Source organism: Macaca mulatta, chromosome 20, assembly GCF_049350105.2.
Source record: "Macaca mulatta isolate MMU2019108-1 chromosome 20, T2T-MMU8v2.0, whole genome shotgun sequence".
Classification (NCBI taxonomy): domain Eukaryota; kingdom Metazoa; phylum Chordata; class Mammalia; order Primates; family Cercopithecidae; genus Macaca; species Macaca mulatta.
Window position 1 is genome coordinate 74422108 of NC_133425.1, and position 24184 is coordinate 74446291.

Below are 24184 nucleotides of genomic sequence, written 5' to 3' on the forward strand. Positions count from 1 at the left end.
TGATCTATTCCCTGTTGAGTCCCCGTGCCCCTTCAGAACCACATCTAGCAATAGAAGGCACTGCATGGGGAATTCTGGAATGAATAAAAACGCTTGGCAATACCGAATGGCGAACCAGTACCCATGAATGCTACTTCCTCCAAGGAGAATTCCTGGGATAACAGAGAATCCATTCATGTCTGCCAGGAGGACTTGGATATTTCTCATTTTCCATTGGCCCTGGAGTGGAGGAACAGAGCCGAAAAGTGCGTGGGGGGCAGGCAAAGCTGCGGTCAGAGGCAGACCCTGTTGGTGTTGGCCACGTCAGCCAGCTCTGCTGGTTTCTATTATAGCCCTGGTGCGGCAAAGGACACCGTGTGACTGTGAGCTCAGGTCAGCATTCCGATCCCTTCGGGTCTCTGGCTTGCAGGTTCCTGTTCAGCCCTCTTAAATATGCTTTTGAAGCCCGTACATTCGGTCCACGCCAACTCCTGTTTATACTGGTGCGAAGTGAGGGCTGCTCAGTTTCTGGGAGTTTCACGGGAGGGTATTAAATATGTTTTGAAAATGCTTGAAAGTCCAGCTGTGTATGCTTTATTTTATATTTAGCCTTAAATTAGAGACTGCATATACCTCAAGTAATAAAAAGGCACAGCAGGCTCTTGAGTTTTCCCTCAGCTTGCTGGGGCCGTGCACCTATGTGATATTTTATTCTTTGTAATTTTGGGGGGGGCGTTATTTCACAGCTTAATTCTGGCCTTTATGTGTTTAGAGCTCCCCTCTTGTGTTTCAGAAAGGAGGAGTTGTTGTTTTCTTTTCACTTGAATTTAATAAATGAAAAGGGGGAAGGGAGGGGGAAGGAAGAGGAAAAAGCGCAAATGTGCTTGTTTTTGGATCAGCGCCTGTACTGGGCACCTTGAGGCAGTCAGCCCTCAAAGTACCCCAGGAAAGAAGAAACTGAGTCTCCATGTGGCCTTCTCTCTGGACTTTCTCTGTTGCTTGCCCTGGGCATTGAATCCCGGCCTGCTCTTTGCCTGTGGATCTGAGGCTTTGAGAGGCCATATCCTTCCACCTCCAGCTAAGGTTCCCAAGAGCCGATCTCCAGCCGAAGTCCAAGGTTCCTTGATGACCCCTGGGAGGAGATGCAACACACGGTTCCCTAGAATCATTTACTCTCCAGGCTAAGCACAGTCACAGAAACGAGTTGGCTGTAGCCAAGGATGGTAGCATCGCACGTTCGTTTCTTAGGCGTGCCACGTTACTAGGTGGCTTCAATCAACAGAACTGTATTTTCCCACAGTTTTGGAGGCTTACATTTCAAACTTGAGGTTTTGGCAAGGCCATCCTCTCTCTGAAAGCTCTATGGGGGCGTCCTCCTTGCCTCTACCCAGCCTGTGGGTATTTCCTGGCAACCTTTGGCATTTGGGGCATGTTGCCACCTCATTCCAGTTTCTGCCTCTGTCTTCTCACCACCATCTTCCCTGTCCATGTCTCCCTGTGTCTTCACATGGTCGTCTTCTAAGGACACCAGCCACTGGATTTAGAGCCCACCCTAATTCACTGTAATCACATCTGACCTAAGTCTATCAGCAAAGACCCTATTTCCAAATAAGGTCACATTCTGAGGCTCTGGGTGAACACTTTAGGGACACTTTCAGGACACTATACATGGGTTCCAGAGTGACTAGTAGAACATAGCTCAGGATAAGAGAGAAATTCAACCTTGGTGAAGCTGCATGAGACCAGAAGGCAGCCCTGGTCCCGGGGAGAAATCCACCCACACTCTCTGATCACCCACTGGACATTCCTGGGGACGGGCGGCAGGTGTTTAGTCCCATCTCTGCAGCCATTTGCAGTCATCTCTTTGGTGCTAGTCCTGGTGCTCAGCACTGAGTGAACCCAGATCAACAAGGCACGGTCACCGCGCTAGGGAAGTCCCTGGTCCAGTGGGGTGAAGGTGGCAGGGGCTGGCAACAGAGACAATGAGTGCTGAGATTGAACTACAGAAAGCGGAAGATGGGGTGACAAGTTTGGCCTGGGGCAGGAAAGACTTCCCATTCTCAAAGGATAAGTGGCATTTGATGAGTTGCACAAAGAGGAGACCTGTCCTGGGAATGGAGGAGAAGAGGTGAGGAGTGGGGAGTCCAGGGATGCACAGCCATGCAGAGACCTCGGGGGCCTCAGCAGGTTAGAGTGTCTGCACGGCACAGCAGAGGATGAAGACAGAGCCGGGGAGAGGAATGGGGTTAACCTAACAAGGGCATCAGGTGCCAGGTTAGAGTTTCAGTTTCTAAGCTGTAGATAACAAAAATTTCTTGAATGCGTTTGGCCCCTGATCTGAGATACGCTCTTTTTTTCCTTGCATTTTCCATCCAACAGATATTTGTGAGGCACTGTATTTGTTTTCAATTGCTGCTATAACCAATGATCACAAATGTAGTGTCTGGAAAACCTAGATGTATTATCTGACAGTCCTGTAAGGCAGGAGTCTAACACAGGTCTCACTGGGCTAAGATCCAGGTGTAGGTGGAGCTGGGCTCCTTCTGGGGGTCCTGCGGGGGGCTTGTACCCTTGCACCTTCCACTGCTTAGAGGATGCCCGCATTCCTGGGCTCAGGGCCCCTTTCCTCCATCTTCAAAGCCAGCAGCACCTGGCTGAGTCTTTCTCACACTAACATCCTTCTGGCTCTCCCTTAGGATTCCCTCTTCCACTTTTAAGGACCTTTGTGATTCTTTTGCACCCACTGGATGACCCAGAATCATCTTCCTCTTTTAAGATCAGCTGATTAGCAACCTCAGTTTTGCCCGCAATCTTCACTTCTCTTTGCCATGTAACCTCACATATTCACAGGTTCTGGGGAATGGGATGAGGTATCTTTGCGGGGCCGTTATCCAGCCTTCAACAGGCACGTTGTCACAGGCGAGGCACTTTGCTGAGCAGAGAGGTCACAACAGCAAATGACACAGACAAGATCCTTGCACTTCCAAAACTTATGTTCCAGTGAGGGTGAAGGGCATCGAAGACGTCAACGAGCACGTCAAGTATTTACAGTAAGTGTAAGTTGTGTGGGTGAAATAAAGAAGGTGCTTTGATGGAGAATAACAAAGGGAAAGACTTATATAAACAGAGTAATCAGGGGAGGACTCCGGAGAAACTATAAAACATGGGGAAAGGGCTCATGATGTGAAGAACTGGAAAGGTATTCAAGGCAGAAGGAACAGCAAGCACAGTGGCCCCGAGACGTTCAGAGAAACTACTCAGGCTGCCTTCCAAAGGATGTATTGGAGAAGATGAGGCCAGAGGGTTGTTAGTAACTGTTGCAGGGATCCAGGAGAAAGATGATGAAGGCCTTGTAGGGCAAGCTGGATAAGAGAACCCAAGAATATCCATAACCTAATCCCCAGTACATAGGCATCCTACTTTATATGGCAGAAGGGAATCTGTAGAAGTTAAGCACTTTGAAATTATTATCTCCTTCAACCTCACTGCAGAGTTATAAGGAAGGCACTATTATCAGATGAGGAAATAGATTTCATCAAGTGACTCACCAGTATCACATAGCTGCTTAGCAGCAAAACCAGGGTGTGAATGGAGAGCTCTTTCTCGGATACCAAAGCTATTTAATATTTATCATTGACTAATAATGGTAGAGAAAGTAATCATCATAACCTCTGCCCTTTATTAGTCACTCATGGTGTCCCAAGCTCTTTACAAAGCACTTTGCATGCAAATGATTCCTCATAACAACCTTACGAGGTAGTTACTTTCATTGTATTAGCTATCTCTTGCTGCGTAAGAAATTACCGCAAATTTAGCGTATTTGTTATCTCAAAGCTCCGTAGGTTAAAAGTCCTGGTTCAGGCTGGTACTTCTGCTCAGGGTCTCACGAGGCTGAAATCAAAATGTCAGCCAGGGATGGGGTCTTACCAGAGGCTCTTGGCTGTTAACAGAATTCTTTTTCTTGTAACTGGAGGACTGAGGTGCTTGTTTTCTTGCTGGCTGTTGACTGTGGGCCCCTTGCAGCCCCTAGAGGCCATTCTCAGTCTCTCAGGCCCCATCCACAGATGACCTCACAACATGACTGTTGGCTTCTTCAAGGCTGAAGGAGGCTCCCCCAAATCTTCAGCGAGGGCCCAACCTCTTCTAAGGGCCTAGTGATTAGATCGGGTCCACTTAGGATTGAATCCCTTTCAATTAACACAAAACCAACTGCATTCGGGCCTCCATGACATCTGCAAAATTCCTCCCCCTTTCTTGGTAGCCTAACCCACTCATGGGAACAAATTATCCCATCATATTCACAGTTGCTGCCCATACGCAAGAGAGGGGATTCTACAGGAGGTGGAAGTCTTGGGGACCATCTTGAATCCTGACTACCAGACTGTGAAATCCCCATTTCACAGATGTTGAAACTGAGACTTAGAAGCATGATGCACCTTGCCAAAGGCCATGGAAGGACAGAGCTTGGGCATGCTCCCAACACCAGGTCACATTGATGTCACTCTTCCTACTCCCTTGGCTCCTTCCAGCCCCTGGCCTTCACCTGAAGGTGCTGACCTTGCTGTTTGCTGGTTTCAACGGGGACTCATGCAGGTCACAGCACCTGTCCCAGGCTTTGTCTTCCAGCCCCACAAACATGCACCTGCAGCCAGAGACCAGTGGGCCCCAGTGAGGTGGCAGGGCCTTTAAATGGAGCCACGTTTGTATAATGAGCAGCACACACACAAAGGCGAGCTAAAAATGTCTCCACCCTTCTAAATATGGGATGACTCGGCCAGGTATTGAGTCAGCTCTGTGACGCTAATGCAATTATCCCGATTCAGCATCAGATTTATTCACCATTAAACATGTTCTAACTTGATTGCAAACAAGCCTTGTATTATTTAGAGGGATCCATGGAGCTGGCGGAGGGAGGCAGAGATGTCAGCAGGCCTCCTGCCCTTCTAGGCTTAACAGATGATCATCTTCGCTGCTAAAAAGACCTGTTCACTAGGTGGGCGATGTGGAACTGTTTAATGAAAGCAGAAAGATGATGTGAATGCCAGTTCACTTGAGTGTTACAAATGGTTTGGGCACTATAGCCTTAAAGTTTCTCCTTCTCTTTGCAGATGAATGAAGGGGCGCTTTCTGGAATCTTTGTGGCTGGGGCTGCTGCTCTGTACTGCTATGGCTCTTTTTCACAAATATTTATTGAGCTCTAACTGGGAGCAAGGAACGGTGCTAGGGCTGGGAAGAGAGGAGTGGGCAAAAGGAAACACTGGGGCTTCTGTGACTTTAGAGGGCCGTCATCAAATTTCCTTTTTTCTTTCTTTTTTTTTTTTTAAGATGGAGTTTCGCTCTGTCACCCAGGCTGGAGTGCAGTGGTGCGATCTCGGCTCACAGTAACCTCTGCCTCCTGGGTTCAAGTGATTCTCCTGCCTCAGCCCATAGGCATGTGCTACCATGCGCGGCTAATTTTTGTATTTTTGGTAAAGACAGGGTTTCCCCATGTTGGCCAGGCTGGTCTTGAACTCCTGACCTCAGATGATCCACCCACCTCAGCTTCCCAAAGTGCTGGGATTATAGGCGTGAGCCACCACTCCCGGCACCTATCAAATTTTCAAAGTCAGAAATGGAAGGATGCAACCATGGTACATGGGAAGGAGGAGGGAGACACACAAGGCTGTACCTATCACGGGGGCTTCGACCTCATCTGGGAAGGTGGTTGGAGAGAGTGAGGCCTGACCTGAGCTTTGGAACTTACCAGGTTGAGAGAGAAATTGGATAATTTGTCTATTAACGTGTGACCTTGGGCAAGTCATTGACTTTCTCTGAACCTCAGTATCCTAGGACTTCAGAAGAGAAAGGAGGAATAACGGGTCTTGAGCATGCCTAGAATTCAGCAAGCTGCTATCCTTGCAAAGGCCTTGGCCAGCTGTTCAGCCACCATGCCCCTTTGTTCCCACTCCACCTTACCCACGCCTAGACTTCTTACTTTTAAAAAATAATCCACCCGTGAATCAAGTGTTTATTTACAAGGCTGGTTTCCCCAAGAGGCTTTCACAAATGCTTACTGAGCATCTGCTGTGTGCCAGATAAGCGTGAGGAGCTGGGGACTCAGAGAGGAGCAGACGAGCGGACACTCACGTTAGAGAGTGGCGTGTGCTGAGTGAAGGGGCCTCAGGCGGCAGATGGGACTAAGGCCTTTAACTCAGTAGCAGCTCCAGAAACAGATCTGGAACCCCAGGACTCAAAGGACCTATGTTTGCTAATCAAGTGAACACGGAGGACCTGCCCCTGAGCAGAGCGTCCCTGACTAATCCACAAGTGATGGTGGGATGGCTGCAGGCCCTGGGGATGCCCCAGGGAATAAGCCAGATTAAAACCCCTGCCCTGTGGGGTGTGGCAAAGAAACAGACAATTCATAAAATAAATAAATACATGATAAATCGCATATGAGAAGGCAGGGAGGGTATGAAGACAAATCAGGGAAGGAGGAGAGGGAGAATTTGGAGAAGACACTGGATTGTTTCTCTGGGTGGTCAAGGAAGGCTTCCAGGCAGAAGAGGTTTGACCATCAGCACCTAAGGGTAGAGATGGGAACCCTCCAGGGACATGGGCCCAACGCTGCCAGCAGAGGGGAAACCATGGCCCACAGGGCAGAGCACACTGGGGCGGGGGTGGGGGTTCATTGACAGTCTGGTGGCCAGTGTGGTGGGGGTGCGGGAGATGGGAACAGAGAGTCAGAGGGCAGATGGGGTCATGTTGTGTGGGACCTCAGAGGTCCTGCCTGGGCTTGGTTTCTACTTGGAGAGAAATAGGGAGGTTTGGGTAGGCTGTGAGTACAGCAAGATCTGGCTTAAAATGATTTCACCATCTTTACTTCGCTATATAAATATATGTTATATATACCTTTATACATATGCCATGTATCTTTATATATGATATATATGGTTACGTATCTACACACACACACACACACACACACACACACACACACACTTTTTTGGAACCATTGAAAAGTTGCAGAGATCATCACAGCTCATCCTGAAATTCCTTAGCAGGCTTCTTCTGAGAATAAGGACATTCTCCTACACAACAATTTCACATCCACACTAAGAAAATTAACACTGTTACATAGTATTATCTAATATGCCCTCTACATTCAAATATTCCTGTCTCCAATACTGTCCCTTTTGTAGCTTTTGTTGGTGTTCGATCTAGAATCTGAGAATCTCTTTGCATTTGGTTTTCATTCCCCTGTAGTCTTCCTTTTTTTATTTTTATTTTCTATTTTATTTATTTATTTATTTTTTGAGACAGGGTCTTACTCTGTCACCCAGGCTGGGGTGCAGTGACATGGTAATGGCTCACCACAGCCTCAGCTTCCCTCGGGCTCAGTCGATCCTCCCACTTCAGCCTCCCAAGTAGCTGGGACTACTGGCATGTGCCACCATGGCCAACTAATATTTTTGCATTTTTTGGAGATGGGTTTTCGCCATGTTGCCCAGGCTGGTCTCGAACTCCTGGACTCAAGCCATGCACCTGCTTTGGCCTCTCAAAGTGCTCGGATTACCGGCATGAGCCACCATGCCTGGCTCCCTTTAAAAAAAAAATCTCATTTGTGTTTTAGAAACGGTGTCTCAATATGTTCTTCAGGCTAGTCTTGAACTCCTCCTGGCCTCCAGTGATCCTCCCACCTCAGCCTCCTGAGTCGCTGGAATTTCAGGCATGAGCCACCGTGCCTGGCCCCTATCAACTTCCTTATCTAGAACTATGTTTTTGCTCTTTTGTTTTGTTCCTCGTTTCTGAATAGCTCAGGGATCCCTCTGGCTACTGCGTTGAGAATAAAGTGTCAGAGTCAACAGTGGAAGCGTGGACACTGGGTAGGAGGCTTTTGCAGTGCTCTCGGCCTGTTCTGTCCAATAGAACTTTCTGCAGTGACAGAAGTCGTCTATCTCCGCCCTGTCCAGTATAAAAGCCACAAGCCACACCCAGCTGTCGGGCACTTGGCATGCAACTAATATGACATCTTAATTTTTTTTTTTTTTTTTGAGATGGAGCCTTGCTCTGTTGCCCAGGCTAGAGTGCAGTGGCACAATCTCGGCTCACTGCAACCTCTACCTCCCAGGTTCAAGTAATTCTCCTACCTCAGCCTCCCAAGTAGCTGGGATTACAGGTGTCTGCCACCACGCCCAGCTAATTTTTGCATTTTTAGCAGAGACAGGGTTTCACCACATTGGCCAGGCTGGGCTTGAACTCCTGACCTCAAAAGTGATTTGCCTGCCTTGGCCTCCTAAAGTTTCGGGATTACAGACTCGAGCTACTGCGCCCGACCGACTTCTGAATTTTTAATTTGATATCATTGTAATCAATTTGAAGAGCCACATATGGCTGAAGGCTACTCGAATGAGTGGTACAGCTCCAAGGCGGAGAGATCACTGTGATTAACCAATGAATGAGGGAATAAATATCCAGGCAGAACGAACAGTCTACGGAAAGGGCTGAAGTTCCCCAAGGCAGGACATATACCTGCCTTTTTTTTCCTTCCCTGGTGACCAGCCAGCACCTGAAACACAGCAGGTATTCGGTTCAGCCTTCTCTTTTCTTCCAGGTCCTTTGGCTCCTGGCGCACCAACATGGCCCATGGCAGACAGGGCTGCTCTTAGTAAGCCTGGCTGAAGAAAGGCATCACAAAGAAAATGCCACCAGCAGGCCGGGTGTGGTGGCTCATGCCTGTATTCCCAGCCCTTTGGGAGGCCGAGGTGGGTGGATCACCTGAGGTCAGGAAGAACCTGGGAGACGGAGGTTGCAGTGAGCTGAGATCGTGCCACTGTGCTTCAGCCTGAGCAACAGAGCACGATCCGTTTCACAGAAAAAGAAAATGCTACTAGCCAGCAGGAAGTTGGTGGACCTCTAAAATTACCCTGTTGAGGGTACCTCCCTGCCCTGGTCTTAAGGCTGCCAATGGCCGCCCACCGCGCGGCCCCAGGGCTTTAGCTTACTCTGCAGGAAGAGGCCTTCCTCTCTGCATCCTTCCACAGGGTCGACAGTGAATGCCTCTCCTTTAAAAATAAAATGCATACGCCTGTCTTCATGCGCTCTGATCTGCCAGCAGGCTGTGCTGGGGAGTGGTGAGTAGTACAGGGAGGTATCTGACCCCAGGAGAACTGCCCCAATCCCTATCTTGTCTGTGCTCAGTTCTGATAACTCTTTTATCTTCCCTGGAGTTATTTTTTTTTTCCCTTCTTTCTCTTTTTCTGTGTGCTCTTCTAAGAGTAAAACGCAGGTCCTCCCACGAAGTCACTCATAGCTCAGGCGTCTGCAACAAGGACAGCAAAAGCACACACATTGACGGCCAGAGACACTGCTTAGTATACTGGTTTCTGCCTGGACGGGCCACTCTCAGCCCACCCACCAAGGGTTAAGTCCTGTGCCGACTGGGTCCCGGGTCTCCTCGGAGCTAGGTTTGCATCACGCAGATACATTAATCTACCCAAGTTGACTTGGAGAACCAATCTGAAATCAGATGGGAGCTCCCGGAAGCAAAGCAATTGCAGGTTCATTTGTTACTTTTATTATCTCATTTCTTCTTATTTTTTTAGCCAAATTGCCTCCTACACGGGGAAGGTTGGGGTCCTCTTTATTCTACTTTTCATTCTCACTCTGCCGCCCTCCCAGGTGTTTGTAATCACATATTTTTCATTTGGTTTCCGGGTCCAGCGACAAGAACACCAGAAACACCTCCTCCCCAGAGAGGAAGAGAGGATGCTCTGCCGCCTGTAAGGATTTTTCCTCTCCTGCTTTTGTCAGTTGGCATGCGATATGCTTCTCAGGCAGTAATTTAGAGACTGTCAATTCCAGAGAGCCGCTGGGGAACTCAGCAATCGCCTGCATTTCCTCGCTTTAGCCCGAGCTGGCTCTTTGAGCTGGCAGAGAACAAGATCTTTCTCTGGGAAGGGATGGTCCTATTTAAGGAAGGCCCTGGATTTTGTCAAGTTGGAAAGGTTTTCAACATCTTCCTGAGATGGTGGTCATGGGAGCGGTAGTTCGGGTGGGAGAATGCCATGCCCGCCCAGTGATTTATCCCAAAAGATGCTTTCCTGGGGTGGTTCTGCTGGCAGTCGGGCAGTGACATGTTATTAATGTCTTCCTGTTTTCTGTTGTCCCTGAATGGAAAAACACTGTGGAACCTTTAAATTTTCTCAAGCTGTCTATGTTTTCCTGGATCATCCCTCAATTTTCCATGGTATGGAAAATGTAAATGTTGCCTCATTCGGTTCGGGGAAATCCAGCCGTTGCTGCGGTTCCTTCTAAGATTTTCGATTCCAGAGATGTTTTCACCCGGAGGACTCCCCAGACTTGGCAAAAACAACCCAATTCCTGGCCACTGCTTTTTGAGCAGCTACTCAGTGCCTTAGACTTTGCATAGTTTATGAATCATGTGTCACTGTAGCAAAGGGGACATTTTGGCCCTGATTTCAGAGATGAAAGAACCAAGGCACAGAGACTGAGTCACTTTCTCTAGTGTACACAACTAGTAAGTGGATTCAAGTCCAATTTTGCTCCATTCCAGGCTACTTATAAGGCTTTTTTTTGGTTTCCTACTTTTGTTCAACTTACATTGATCTGATTATCGGATTCTCTTTTACAAGTGCTTAGTGATCTTCAGCTGTTTCAATGAACATTTATTTACTGAGACCTGCGGTTGCACCCAGGAAGGACTAGGAATGCTCTGTGATATGGAGGAGAACAATCTCTCCACCAGGCAAAGGTACCTGGGAGTGATCCAAGATGGAAAGGCAGAAATCCAAGGACTGGGTGTGATATGCAAGGGGCCTTTCTCCTGCTGTCATCCTGAACCTCTGTCTTTCAAATTTGGATGTGTCAGGGACCATCCAAATTTGTATTTTTTAGTAGAGATGGGATTTCACCGTGTTGGCCAGGATGATCTTGATCTCTTGACCTCGTGATCTGCCCGCCTCATCCTCCCAGAGCACTGGGATTACAGGCATAAGTCACCACACCTGGCCTGATCCTGATTTAATTACGATTATCTCTCTTTGTTTCTCTATATGTTCTCAAATTTAAACCTGTCTTTGTAATCCTCTATTTAAGCTATCGATTACATCCAAAAGGCCCTGAATGTTTCAGAAAGAAGGGATCTACTGGCAGCTTCTGAAGGCTTCCATAATACCTCCTACCCCAATGAGTATGATGAAATATCGTTACGGGTTCTTTCCTCTCCTTTGGAATGAAACTGCTGTTGAACTTTTCTCCCACTGTGGAGAAGCAGTGATGCTGTCACAGTAGGGGGTCGCTCCTCCTGCAGTCTTCTTCCCATTGCATGTTCACTCTCTTCCCCTCTTGCCCATAAGCAGCAACACCTGTTTCTTTTTTTTTTCCTTTTCTTTCTTTTTTTTTCGAGACAGTCTCTTGCTCTGTTGCCTGGGCTGGAGTGCAGTGGCACAATCTCAGCTCACTGCAACCTCTGCCCCTGGGTTCATGTGATTCTCAAGCCTCAGACTCCCGAGTAGCTGGAATCACAGGTGCACGCCAGCATGCCCAGCTAATATTTGTATGTTTAGTAGACATGGGGTTTTGCCATGTTCGTCAGGCCGGTCTCAAACTCCTGACCTCAGTTGATCCACCCGTGTCAGCCTCCCAAAGTGCTGGGATTACAAGCATGAGCCACCGCGCCTGGCCAGGAACTCCTATTTCTGTTTCTATCGTCTTCCCAAGTCTGCAGGCCCACCCTGGCCCACCCAGTCATTCTTAGAAGATGACCTCAAGTCCTACTTTTCAAAGAAGATTGAGGTTTTGTAAACTGAGTTTCAATATTGTCCCTAATCCCTGTCTCTGTGTATTTTCTCATCCTCTTATTATGTTTTCCAAAATAGGACCTGAGGTCGAACTCATGACCTCAGGTGATCTGCCCACCTCGGCCTCACGGAGTGCTGGGATTATGGGTGTGAGCCACTGCACCAGGCCTAGATCGTATCACCTTCAAAGTTTAATTAGGAAGAATAATAGGGGCACTGAGTGTAACTCCAGATCGGGTAAATTATGTACCTCTGTGTTCTCTAGGTAGTTATCTATTCATCCATCCCTTGCCTTGTCCACAGAAATTACAGGTAGGTGGCCAGGCGTGGTGGCTCACGCCTGTAATCCCAGCACTTTGGGAGGCTGAGGTGGGAGGATCACGAGGTCAGGAGATCGAGACCATCCTGGCTAACACGGTAAAACCCCGTCTCTACTAAAAATACAAAATATTAGCTGGGCATGGTGGCGGGCACCTGTAGTCCCAGCTACTCGGGAGGCTGAGGCAGGAGCATGGCATGAACCCGGGAAGTGGAGCTTGCAGTGAGCCAAGATCGTGCCACTGCACTCCAGCCTGGGCGACAGAGTGAGACTCTGTTTCAAAAAAAAAAAAAAAAAAGAAATTACAGGGAGGCTAGAGCAGGGACCAGCAAACTGTTTTTATAAAGGACCAGAGAGTATATATTTCAGGCCTTGCAGGCCGTATGACATCTGTCACAATTCAATTCTGCCTTTCTACTGCAAAACAGCCATGGACAATTCATAAATCAATATGCATGGCCGTGTTCTGATGAAAGTTTATTTATAGACACTGAAATTTGAATTTCATGTCATGAAATTATATTTTTTGATTATTTTTTTCATAAAACCAGTCTAAAAAAAGCCATAGGTTATTCTGTCATGGATAGTTTTGATATGAATATTTCCACCCCCATTATTTGCATAGCAAATTACAGATTATCCAGAACAGGTGGGCTGTACATAAACAGGCTGGTCGGCTGGATGTGACCTGTGGGCTGTAGTTTGCTGACACCCAGGCTAGCGCCTTAATATGCAATGAAGTAGTAAAACACATGTAAAAGTAAACAGCAGATGAAATAGAATAAAATGCACATTTGCACACCACAGTACCCAAAAAGGTTATGTACTGGGGCTAAAGATTCGACTTGGAGTTTCCTGGTAGTCAAGGCAAAAAAAGGAAGCAAAAGTAAGTTGCTTGGCCGTATGAACAAAAAGATGTCCATTTCTCATGGGAGGCAGAGGTATCATGGCCTTCAAGAATCTTCCGGTTAAACATGGTACTGAAATTAGATTTTATTGTTCATCGTTGAGTCCCTACTTATTTTGCCCTCACCAAGGCTAGTTGCAGAGTATTTGTTCTAGTAAGTAAAATCAACAATCAGCCATTTTCTGGTCATTGTAATGGTGTAAATTATATCTGACAGTTGTTAATTAAATACCTAGTCATGCTTTGGAGCCAAAGCCAAATAGTGCTCTGTAAACATTATGATTTGTCAGTAATCAATGTGATTTGTATAATTTGTGAGCAATCAGATACTTTATCCAAAAGCAGATTATTGACCTCTGTGCCTATCTTGGGAGAAATTGCCACTTGGTCTGTGTCTACACAGACCCAAGAGGAGAAGGGATTTGACAATGGTCTGATTAATTGAATCAGTGGTTTGGGGGAGTGGGCTGTCTGTATTGATCCAATTAAATAGATAATTGTCAGAATTGAGGTCATGTCTATAAGACACCACCATTTCAAAGCCAAAGAGATTGTTTCAAATATATAAGGCTCAGCCAATCAATGTAGGCCACCTCCTCCACATGAAATCAACCGGAAAGTGATTGACTCTGTAGCTCCACAAACCACGGTCTTTCCTATTTTCAGCAAGTGGTTCTGTGCTAAATACAGTGCTTTGAAATGTTTCTTCCCCATAGACCCAAGGACGATGACTCTTTATACAAATAATGGGGATAGAAATATACAAATTGAATGTTAGGGCTGGGTGTGGTGGCTCACCCGTGTAATCCCAACACTTTGAAAGGCTAAGGCGGGCAGATCGCTTGAGCTCAGGAATTGGAGACCAGCCTGGGCAACATGGCAAAACCCCATCTCTACAAAAATTTTTAAAAATTTAGCCAGGCATGGTGGCTCTTGCCTGTAATCTCAGCTATTCAGGAAGCTGAGGTAGGAGGATCGTTTGAACCTAGGAAGCAGAGGTTGCAGTGAGGCAAGATCATACCACTGCTCTCTAGCCTGGGCAGCAGAGTGAGACCCTATCTCCAAAAAAAGAAAGTTGGAATGACATCAGACTCAAAATAGCCATGTGTCACTTAGCAATGGGGATGCATTCTGAGAAATGCATTATTAGGTGGTTTCATCATTGTGGAACGTCATGGAGTGCACTTACACAAACCTAGATGGTCCCGCCTGCTACACACCTAGGCTGTATGGTCTAGCCTCTTGCTTTTAGGCTGCAGACCTGTGCAACATGTGATTGGGCTGCATACTGTAGGCAAGTGTAACAGTGGTATGTGTATATCTCAACATATCTAAACATAGAAATAGTACAGTAAAAATATGATATTATAATCTTTGGGACCACCATCATATATGCAGTCTGTCATTGACTGAAAGTTGCGATGTAGCACGTGACTATTGTCTCTTTTAGGGGAAAAAACAAAAACAGAAAGCAAGCAAGCTGGTATCCTGCATATCTGTGAGCTCCGGAAGCAGCTGCATATGTGTATTGGATTAGCAAGGGAGACTCCAATCCCGAGTTCTCTAGGGGTGTAATTGTTGCAGGCACACTGAGGGGCAGAGCTCTAGGTCTTGGTTAGTGGTCCAGGGAGAGAAGAGAGCAAAGGTAGAAGGCTTGAGTTTCATTTCTGCATCAGATTCAAAACCCAGCTAATCTTTTCTAGCTGGTCTTTTTCAACCTAGCTGGTGATTTCAGGCTAGTTAAGCAACCCCTCTGATCCTCAGTGTTCTTTTCCCTCTAATGGAGATAAATATACTTAATTAATGGGGTGGCTGCATCCATAGCAAGCACACAGCCACGGTCAGTTAGCCTCTCACTTCTCCACTAATTCCCACTGTGGGAAAGAACTCATTGCTAACATGCCTCATCTGACATGTGGTAAACTCCTGCCTTTCTTATCTCATCTACATGGTTGCAGTGGATGATCACTAGACAATTGGTGAACACCTACGACATACTAGATCCCTCCCTGGGGAGAGTGCTTGTCTTTGAAACAGTCAAAGGAGGAAGGAAGAAAAGAGAGGTAGAACAATTATAATAAAGCGACATAACCCAGTGAGAGACATAATGATGCTGCGAGGCGCAGTGCTGGTTGGAGAGAACAGGGGCAATCATGGTAAACTTCTCAGGGAGGTGACTTTTTAAGGGATTTTGTGATCAAAAGTGTGCAGTCTTAAGTCCAACCAGTGGTTATGAATTCCGGCTCCGCCACTTGCTATAACAGCTGCCTCGCCATGAGCGATAACTTCACCTCTTTGTGGCTCAGTTTCTTCGTCTATAAAATGGGGATAATGATAGTCTCTGTCCCAGGGGAGTTAGGAGGATTAAATGCAACAGTAATCCAACCACAGAATGAAAAGACAGGCCAGCACGTACAACACAATCTAGAAATGTTTGCTTTATTATCATCCTTTTTATTAATCTATCATGGTACAAGTTTGCTGGGTAGAAAGATGGCGATGGGGAAGGGGACATTTCAGGCCAATGTGATAATAAAATCAACAGACAAAAGAAGGGAGGGTGTAGTGAGTAAGATGAAGCTATGTACAGATGCAAGGGGAAGGGTATTGATGTCAGCACGCATGCAGCTTCCCACAAATCGTGTGGATTCTTTTCTGTGCTCTCCATTACGGAATCTCCCTGAAAATAAGTGGCCACTTTGAGGTTTGATGGTTTAATTCCACCACAAAAGTATAAAAAAGCAGGCAGCCTGCTGTTTATAGATTTTTTTTAAGTGAGGGAGTATGTTAATGAGCTTAGCTTGTCAGGGAGCTAAGGGGATTCTTGACATCAAATGGTGGGTAGCTAAATAGGTCACCCCAAGTTATTCAGCATGGATGGAAGACCAAGAGGATACACAAGCTTCAAAAAGTGGTTTTCAGGGAAAGCAAGAGATGTTCATTTACCTCATTCAAAATGGTATCTCTAATGCTAGTCTCCGGTGCTTGGCAAATACAAAGCCATTATATATTTATTGAATGAATTAATTAATTCGTGAATATGTTTATAAAGACAAGGAAAAGCCATTCTGCAAATCTATGTGCAGTAAAATAGTTTTTCAGTCACTTTGCCTTCATTTGTTTGACATTCTTGGAATATTTGGGCTCTAAAGGGTGCTAGGGTAAGGCACGCAGGATGCAAGATTAGCGAGATATTGCCTCTACTCTCAAGAAACTCCATTTCTTTGGGAATCATCACCTGTTTTTGTGTCACGGATCCCTTGGGCATTGGGTGCCCTTTGCAGAATAATGGTTGTGAATACATAAAATGAGTGGGATCACAGAGGAAACCGATCGTATTAAAATACAGTTGTCAAAATATTAAATCATGGGATCTAGTAACAAAGGTTCTTCCTTCTTAAGCCATTGAAGAACACAGCTCGTGGTGGGGTCCATTAACTATTAATTATCAAAACAGTGGGTGAAAACGATGTTTGGAAATATCAGCGGCAACTCTCGCGTGATAGGAAAATATCTGTGATTTCGATTGCGACAGACACACAGATACTTCTCCCACGATAGCAGTGCATTGCCCAAATGACAGTAATGCTAAACTTCAGTCAGAGGTTAGTGAAAAAGAAAGACGTAACGTTTTGGCCATCTGTATACACCCCTCTTTCTGGGGTTCCAGCCGCAGACCCTCAGATTAAGGAGTCTGCACTAGTTTGTAGCTTGTTCAATGACAATTTTTTTTTTTTTTAAAGTGCCAGTTATAAAGGAGCAGGAGGTTTCTGGAGCCGGGATGAACTGGGACCAACACCAGCAACTGTATCACCCAGTTCACTGAGAGTTAAAATCACCCGTGTGAAGCTGTCTCTGCAGGCACAGAGTAAGTGCTGGATAAATGGTAGGGATTGATATTGACCAGCTTTGACACATGAATAGGAGAGGGTTAGGCAAAGACAAAGAGAGTTGGGGATGCCAGGTACCCTCTGGGCAGAGGAAACCATGAGTGCAGAGGCACGTAGGCCTGAAACAGGCCAGAAAGCACCAAGCAATTTGCTCTTGCTGGAGAAGGAGCTATAAAAGGTAGAGTCGCAAAGACTGGGGATGGAGCTTTAGGCTGGGATCAGCTCCCAATGGGTTGGGATGACAAGTGCCTGGGGCACATTGGCAGCTGCAAAAAGCTCGCTCAGATGCCTGTGTGGGGGCAGATTTTGGGGGCAAGAGGACTCTCCAGCAATCTGTGGCAAAAAAAAAAAAAAGTCCCGCTTGTTATCAAGCTTACTGGCTTATCTGTTTTTCTTGGACATGCCCCAGTCGCTAGTAAATAAAGCTGTCTACTTTACATTTTGTCCCTGTGCCCTTTTACAGCCTTTTCTAGGAGGAGCTGAGTCCTATTATATTCTGAAAGCATATGTTCCCGATGATTGCTCATTCTCTTTCCAATAATATCTTTGCAGGACAAAGAGGAATGGGGAAGGGAACACACTTTTAGGATGTCAGTCCCAGTTTTAATTACAAGTGTTCGTGGATGTGGCATTCATGTAATTGGGGGGCTGATTTATGCCAGATAATATGCACTGATGCAAGGGGCTGGAGCCCAAGAAGGAGGGGAGGCCAAGAAGAGGCAGTGGCCCCCCACCAGGCCCGGAACTGGGGTGGCACATGTCAGCGGCTTTGCTCACAAGCACCCAGGGATGATGGAAAAGGCAACCCAAAGGGTTCAGCTTCTGCAGATGGAGTCTGCGCTTTGCACTTTCTGGCTTTGTGACCTTTCTGCAGGTTACTTCTCTTCCCCGAGTGTCAGTTTACTCAGCTGAAAAATGCATCTGCTAAGAATACCTATGACATAGGGTTTGGGGAGGATTAAATAAGATAATGTAAATAGAGTTTAGCATGGTACTGTGTATATAGCCAGCACTCAATGCTGTTGGCTTATTGAAAAAATAATAATAACACCTACAGTAACCACAATATAGCAACAGCAATCATGTTCAAGTCTGTATTTGGTTTCAGGAGGGGGAATGTGACCCGGGGGCTCTGTCGTTGGATATATGCACACACTTGACCTAATGGAAAGCTGGAAAGCAATTGGATGGGAAAACAGTCCATCTTCTTGAAGTCTCTCAAGCAGTGTAATACAAGAATTACTGTTCTCTCTTTGCATGTATGCATTGCATTTCTCTGTTGAATTCAGAGTGCTTTATAGACGCCTGATCAGCTTCCAGCATCCTCTTGGTATGAATTCTGGGGGAGATGAGGAATGTGCCTAATTCCCTTGAGTGATTTACTTACAACTGCAGTTGTGAGGACAAAAGGATGGGGCTGACTGAGACTGGGAATGTTCATCCCAAAGTGTTCAAGTTACAACCAGGCTGATTCCTGGCCAGGAGACTAGGCATTCATAGAGAGGCATCCTGTAAGGTCTGAAGAGGACAGTGACCATCCACCACAGGCAAACATGCATGTGTTAAAAAGGAATGAGGTTTTGGTCTATGCTACAACAGGGATGAACCTCAGAACATTATGCTGGGTGTGGTGGCTCATGCCTGTAATCCCAGCACTTTGGGAGGCCGAGGCAGGTAGATCACCTAAGGTCAGAAGTTCAAGACCAGCCTGACTGGTGGTGATACCCCATCTCTACTAAAATGTGGTGATACCCCATCTCTACTAAAAATACAAACAACAACAAAACAAACAACAACAACAACAAAAGTTAGCCAAACATGGTGGTGCAAGCCTGTAATCCCAGCTACTCGGGAGGCTGAGGCAGGAGAATCACTTAAATTTGGGAGGCAGAGGTTGCCGTGAGCCAAGATTGTGCTACTGCACTCCAGCCTGGATGACAGCAAGACTCCGTCTCAAAACACAAACAAACAAAAAAACATTATACTAAGTGAAAGAAACCAGATGCAAAAGATGACCCAACGTATGAATCTGTAGATGCAAAGTACCTAGAATAGGCACCTCCAAAGAGACAGAAAGCAAGTTAGTGATTGCTGGGGGCTGGGCAAGAGGGGACTAGAGAATGACTACTGAAGCATTGAAGGTTTCTTTTGGGGGTGGTTAAATGGTCTAGAATCAGACTGGGCGCGGTGGCTCACGCCTGTAATCCCAGCACTTTGGGAGGCCGAGTCGTGCGAATCACGAGGTCAGGAGATCAAGACCATCCTGGCTAGCATGGTGAAACCCCGTCTCTACTAAAAATACAAAAAGAAATTAGCCGGGCATAGTGGCGGGCGCCTGTAGTCCCAGCTACTCGGGACGCTGAGGCAGGAGAATGGTGTGAACCCGGGAGGCGGAGCTTGCAGTGAGCCGAAATTGCACCACTGCACTCAGCCTGAGTGACAGAATGAGACTTGGTCTCAAAAAAAAAAAAAAAAAATGAGAACGTGTTGATGGTACAACCTCGTAAATATACTAAAAGCCACTGAATTATACACTTTAAGTGGGTGAATTTTATTTTGTTTTGTGTCTTTATTTATTTATTTATTTAGGGACAGGGTCTTATGCTGCTGCCTGGGTTGTGGTGCAGTCACACAGTAAGGGCTCACTGCAGCCTCAAACTCCTAAGGTCAAGAGACCCTCCCACCTTAGCCTCCTCAGTAAATGAGACTACAGGTGCGAGCTACTATGCCCGGCTGATTTTTAAATTTTTTACGGAGACACAGCCTCACCTTGTTTTCCAAGCTGATCTCAAAATCCTAGTCTCAAGCAATCCTCTCCTCTGCCTCAGAAAGTGCTGGGATTACAGGTGTGAGCCACTGCACGAAGCCATTTTGTATGTGAATTGTATCTCAATTTTCTTTAAAAAAAGAAAAAAAAAAAGAAAAAACAGGAGGGTGAGGTTGCTGGTGCTTGCCCTCCTCGCCAAGAAGAATGCTCCTGCACTGGAGACTCTGTAAGGACACCCCAGGCCCCTGAGGTTGCTGGTCCTGGGGAAGAATTGTGTAAGTGTGGATGTGCTTGTGGGTGCGTTTGTGCATCTGTGCCCTGGACAGCCGATTGATTGCTGGAACACCCCCATGTCCTAAAGAGGGAAAATTCACAGTATAACCAGAAGCCTGCAGCACAAGATCCTAGCATTTGGGGGTGGGGCAGGGCATTGCGTCGGGTACCCTTTGTGTTTCTGACCAGCGCAGTGTCTATATTTTCAAGGGCAATCCAACTCAGCCTATCTCTAGCCCTGTATCTACCTGAAGGAGATGCAACTGGATATGTATGTATGTGTGTGTATATATGTGTGTGTGTGTGTATATGTATACATATATATGTATACTATATATACATATATACGTGTATATGTGTGTGTGTGTGTGTGTGTGTATTTTTTAGACAGAGTCTTGGTCTGTCACCCAGGCTGGAGTGCAGTGGTGCAATTTCAGCTCACTGCAACCTCCGCCTCCCGGGTTCAAGCGATTCCCCTTTCTTAGCCTCCCAAATGGCTGGAACTAAAGGCATGCATCATCTCACCTGGCTAAGTGCTTGTATTTTTAATAGAGACAGGGTTTTGCCGTGTTGGCCAGGATGGTCTCGAACTCCTGAGCTCACATAACCTGCCTGCCTTGGTCCCCAAAGTGCTGGGATTACAGGCGGGAGCCCCCACACCTGGCCACTGGAAATACATTTCTAAAGAGGAATGGAAGTCAGGCTGGTGAAGAAACACAACTGTGGGGTGAGGGTGGGGACACAGAGTGATGTGAGGCCTACATAACAGGAGTTCAATCCTGGGACCTGAGCTGATGTAAATGATGCTCCCACAAGGGAATTACAAGCAGGTCGGCACCGCTAGGCCTAGTCGGGGAGGATCTTGTGTTCCTGCTGCAGGGTGAGAGCCCCTCCCTGCCCATTCCACTCCCAAGAGCGGTGAAGAGCCAGGGGGCTGGGCTTGTTGCTTTGTTTTGTGTTGTTTTGCTTGTTGAGCAAGGGAATGTGGTTCCCCTGTGTTGGATTTGTTTTAGAAAGACGATGTCACTGGGTCTGGGGCAGGGGGATTAGATGAGAGGCTCTTGCAGTTGTCTGGGAAGGAGTTGTCCATGAAGGCCTGAGTTCAGACAGTAGCCCTTTGGATTAGATTTAATGGTGGCTCCCCACAAGATATGTTCACCAGAACCTGGAAATTTGAGAAAAAAGGGTCTTTGCAGGTAAGTTCAGTTGAGGATCTCAAAACGAGGCCATCGTGGGTGGGCCCTAAATCCAATGGCAGGCATTTTCAGCAGACACAGAAGTGAAGAAGGCACCGAAGAGAAGGCTGTGTGAAGGTGGAGGCTGAGATCAGAGTGATTCCCCTACAAGCCAAGGAGCACTGAGGGCTGCTGACACCCCCAAATACCAGGATAGGGCCACAGACAGGTTCTCCTCAGAGCCCCCAGAAGGAACTAAGCCTTCTCACACCTAGACTTTAGACTTCTGGCCTCCAGAATACTGAGAAAATAGATTTCTATTGTTTTAAGCCACCACACAGATGCAGGAAACTGATATACCCTTTAATGATTTTCTCCATAGCCTTTCTGATCATCCTTTCATCCTTTGTCTCTCTTGTTGCCCTTTGCTTTGTTTTGCTTTACTTTGCTTTGCTTGCTTTCTTTCTTTCTTTCTTTCTTTCTTTCTTTCTTTCTTTCTTTTTTTTTTTTTTTGAGACGGAGTTTTGCTCTTGCCTCCCAGGCTGGAGTGCAATGGCACAGTTTCGGCTCACTGCAGCCTCTGCCTCCTAAGGTCGAGCAATTCTGCCTCAGCCTCCTGAGTACCTGGGATTATAGGCGCCTGTCACCACGCCCAGCTAATATTTTTGAATTTTTAGTAGAGATAGGTTTTTGCCGTGTTGTCCAGGCTGGTCTCGAATTCCTGGCCCCAGGCAATCTGCCCCCCTCGGCCTCCCAAAGTGCTGGGATTACAGGCCTGAGTTCCTGTGCCCAGCCCCTTTTGCCCTTTTCAAAACACTAAGTGGGTCGTGTTAACCTCCCACTCACTTCTTTAAGTTTCCTCACTCCTTTTAGGTGAACAATCCAAATCCTCAAATGTCCTAGAGGCTCTTTTCAGCCATGTTCACACTTCCTTTCTCTGTGCTTTAGTCACCCTACCCTCCGTCAACTCCTAACTCCTGCCTGCCACAGAGCCTTTGCACATCCTCTGCCGGGGAGGCTCTCCCTTCACCTTCATTAGGTTATCAGATCTCAGCTCACACATCACATCTTCTGAGATACGTTCCAGACTCCCCTGGCCATGGTTGCTTCCTTTGCTATGGACTGTCCGGGAACGGGTCGCCTTCCTTCCGACGTCAGCTTGCAGTTCTGCACTTGTTCGTGTGATCATTGATCAGGGCCCATTTTCTGCTCCAGACAATGATCTCTATCTAGAAAGAATCATGCCTGCTTTTCTACACTCTCCTGCCTCTAGGGCAGAGAACACAGAATCTGGCACATGGTAGACTGTTAATGAAATTTTGCTGAATACAGAGTAAATAAAGAAGAGTTAACATAGTGGAGTCCACGTACGGTGGCTCATGCCTGTAATCCCAGCACTTTGAGAGGCCGAGGTGGGATGATTACATGAGCCCAGGAGTTCACGACCAGCCTTGGAAACATGGTAAGACCCCGTCTCTACAAAAAATAAAAAAATTTAGCCAAGCATGGTGGTGCATGCCTGTAGTCCCAGCTACTCTGGAGGCTGAAGTGGGAGGATCATTTGAGCTGGGGAGGTTGAGGCTGCAGAGGTCTGTGATCATGCCACTGCACTTCAGCCTGGGTGACGGAGAAAGACTCCATCTCAAGATAAATAAATAAATAAATAAATAAATAAATAAATAAATAAATAAAAAGTAGAGATGGTGGAGTGGTGGTATTTGGTAGATAATACAGCTCTGCAAACATTTTTCACTGCAAAATGAAAATTCTTCATTATATTGTAATTGCTTCTTTCTTTGCATTAAGTGAATGACAAGGAGCAAGGCCATTTTGTGTAAGCTATCCCGGGCCTCCCTGCCTCCCATTTTACACCCTGTTTATTGATACTAAGAAGAGCCTCCAACTCAATAAGAACTAATGACTTCTGCTTGCTGTCATTTTAGAATGTCCAATTCCCCATTCTGGAGAGCCTTTGATTATAACATCAGCCTCTCGTCTGGACCTCTGACCTGAATTATAGGATTCTAAAAAATCTCTTCCTTCCCAATTGTGAATTTGGTCATTGTTGTAAGCCAAGCTTTGCAAAGGTGGAACACCTTGGAGATACTTATCTCCTCCTTACTCTACCCAAGTAATGACTCATCCTTTGATACAGAATGTCTCTTTTTTGATATAGATGTCTTTTTTTGATATAGATGTCTCTTGATACAGAAGCGTTTCTCAGGATGATTTTTGTGGTTGCCTCGTGTCTTCTAAAGACCCCTGAACATAGCATAGAAACAGCACATGTCTTAGGGTTGGGATGAGATAACGTCTCAGTGTTTGAGTAGAATTAGGGAGTTTGCCTTATTTTCCTTTGTGTTCCTCATAACGGGCCCAGTGTCCAGCAAATGGAAAGTTCCCACTGGGTGTAGTTGGGTGACACTATGAGTATATCGTTAGGCATGTTCAAGATATAGCTAAATTCGGTCCAGACATTCTACCCATGTTTTCACAGAAACATGAGGCAGCGTTCGGTGCTTATCTATGGCATTTGATTAAGACATTTCACTGAAGAACTGATAAAAATCACAAATTGTCGGCTGCAAATCTATCATTTTTCTTTCCTCCTTCTTCCTCTCTCTCCCTCCTGTCCTTTCTTGCTTTCTTCCCTCCTGTCTCCTTCCTTCCCTCCCTTTCCAACTCAACTAAAATTTTCTGATATTTTTTTCATGAATTAGGGTATGTTTTTTTGGGGGAAAGTGCTTCACTGCGTGTTTCTTTTGACATTACACATATGCCCCCATGGAAAGCAAATTGAATAAATTTATGCTCTAAACTTCTTTCCACAAGAGTAAGTTTAGAATTTATTTTCTTTACATTATCTGGATAATTGCATTTGGTTTGCTTACATAGATGGAGGCGAATGGTTTTCCAATATTCAAACCAACCTATATCACAGAAGCATTCTGAAAACTGGGAATAGATCACTTCACAGTTTCCTGAACCACTAGAAAAAAAAAAAAGTTCATAAATTTATAGCCCCTGACATTGAAGTTGGGGAAGCATATCTAGTACACATGCTATATGGAAA

At 46.2% G+C, this 24184-nt stretch overlaps 1 protein-coding gene and 1 long non-coding RNA gene across 3 annotated transcripts in view; one reads left to right on the forward strand and one right to left on the reverse strand.

Moving 5' to 3' along the window:
* Nucleotides 1-24184, forward strand: part of WWOX (WW domain containing oxidoreductase) — a 1123672-nt gene that overhangs the window by 916193 nt on the left and 183295 nt on the right. The gene's annotated exons all lie outside the window — the stretch shown is intronic.
* LOC144338246 (uncharacterized) lies at nucleotides 16851-22791 on the reverse strand. Its single transcript, XR_013412214.1, has 2 exons — nucleotides 22510-22791; nucleotides 16851-18551 (listed from the first exon to the last, which is right to left on the reverse strand). It is a non-coding gene; the product is annotated as an uncharacterized LOC144338246 (long non-coding RNA).